This window comes from Eurypyga helias, unplaced genomic scaffold (assembly GCF_000690775.1).
Source record: "Eurypyga helias isolate BGI_N326 unplaced genomic scaffold, ASM69077v1 scaffold12774, whole genome shotgun sequence".
Classification (NCBI taxonomy): domain Eukaryota; kingdom Metazoa; phylum Chordata; class Aves; order Eurypygiformes; family Eurypygidae; genus Eurypyga; species Eurypyga helias.
Window position 1 is genome coordinate 10,136 of NW_010248267.1, and position 2,227 is coordinate 12,362.

A 2,227-nucleotide genomic window follows, 5' to 3' on the forward strand; every position below is an offset into this window, starting at 1 on the left:
CCACCGCCCGGCGGGAGGGCACAGCAGTCTGTCACCCAGCAACGGGACCAGCGGGCTCAGCACCCACGGCCCAGCCCAGGTAAGGGAGTTGCGGACACGAGGCTGGAGGAAGCCAGCTGTGTCAACAGCTCCCTCGATAGCGCCCCTCGGTAACAGCCTCAGAGCCTCGCAAGTGAGGCAGCTTCAAAGGGCAACGACGCGCTCATAAAATACTCTTTGTCTGGAGCGCGTGTGAGGCGGCACAGCCCTAAAATGCAGCCACGAACCCTTCGGCCACAGCAAAGGCCCCGGCTCACAGGACTAGACACCTCAGGACACCCCAAGAGCCAGTCCCATCGACACAGTACAGTTGACACTAAGGCAAGAGGGATGAGCACAGGAAAGGAGGTGTTAGAAAAACAGGTGAAAGCCCGAGATAAGCACGCACCGGGCTCAGGAAACTGGACAGGGTTACATAGGAAAAGACAACTTTGCACCAGAGGCACCTGCCCACTGGTACAGCCATGACTTGGCTGCCTGGCGCAGCTGGGTGCCCACAGACTTGGACAAGCCTGGGGCTGAGGTGCCCCCCACCTGCCCCCTGCACCCTCTCCTGAGCTCTGATGCTTCTGTGCTGCAGGCAGCCAGGCTAGGCTTTGCCCCCTTCCCCAGCATTTTCAGACCTTCGGCATGGGCCCCAGGCAGAGCCAGCCTCTGGGAGAGGGAAAGCTCCAGCCCGCCCCGCTGACCCGCTCGGCATGAGAGCCCTCAAACAGGCAGCTGAAGCAGCCGAAACCATGAGCTCAGAGCTGGAGAATGGCTGGCATCTGAGGCTGGCATGAGGCACACATCCCTCCCACCCATCCACTGCCCTTGAGGAGGTGGACACGGACGCTGCAGCCCTCACCCTGCCTGGAACAAGGGCTCACTGCCCCCCACCTCCTCTGGGGCAGGCTGGATACCCTCCTCCGTGCTGGAAGGAGTACCCATGGACAAGCGCGGCTAGCTGAGGGACACAAAGGGCTCCCTCAACGCTGGGGACACGAGGCTTCCTCCGACAGCCCACGGCCTGCCAGGCGCGTGGGCAGGCTAGAGGGGCACTGGGCACCCTGGCAGAGCAGGCTCTGGGGACATGGCAATCCTCCCTTGCACCCAGCGTGGCCGCAGACTGCGGTTTGTTGAGGGAACCCAGGCAGGGCTGGAGACCCGTTGGCCACGCGTGGAGCGGCCCAGATGCAGAGCTGAGCTCCAGCTTGCATCGGGCACCCCAGGCGCCTGGCACAGCTCCAGCGGGAGCCCTAGAGATGTGGAGAGGACGTCTGCAGCCAGCAAGCAGGGAAGGGAGGAGAGCCCCTGTGCTTTTCCATCTGGCTGACGGCGGGCTGTCCGCCAGCCAGAGCTCCACAAGAACAAAGATTTGCTTTTAGAGCGGGGAAGGGGGGTGGGGAGTAGCACAGCCCCTCCGCCAGCCGCCTGCGGAGCTGAGGTGTGTGGGGAGCCCGCGTTGGCGGCGCGGAGCCCCCAGCGCAGAGCCCCCGGCATGGAGCAGAGAAGGAGGGGCACCATAGGGGTCTGGAGCCGCACATGGGATGCTTGAGGTTTCCTCGGATTTCTGTTCTCCTGCTCAGGGAAACCAGCTGAGGCCAGATTCCCCCTGCTCCCGTCCTCCTCTGCCTTGGCAAGGCTGCCCTTGCTGCACAGATCCCTGCCCCAGCTCCCACGGAGCGGGGTCACCTGCACCCCTTCTTCCTCACGGAGAGAAGAAACAGGGTGCAGAGCCCCAGCCCTGCAGCGAGCAGTGCCAGCGCCCAACAGCCTCCACCTCAGCCCAGCCCTCACTATGCCGGGCATGGGGAGGGAGCCAAGGCTCTGCTGCAGGAGGGACCAGCATCTTGCACCCCCAAAAAAAAATCACCTCCCCATCAGAACCCAGCCACGTGCAGCGGGAAACATGGTGACAACAACCCTGCAGCCTGGTGACAACATCCACACAGACCTCTCTAACAGCTGGAGATTGCAGTGGAGAAGGGACCAGGGTGGCACTGGCAGCCCCAGCGTGGGCTCAGCGCCCCCGTCCCGGCAGCAGAGCGAGCCCCCTGGCCTGCTTGGGAACGGCTTGGCTGCGGCCCCTCATCCTTCTGGGAAGCATCAAGCCTTTCGCCGTGGCTGGGCTCGCGAACGCACCGACGCTGCCAACCCATAAACGCCCCGCTCGGCACATGTGCGCTGAGGAAGGGGATCCCAGCGC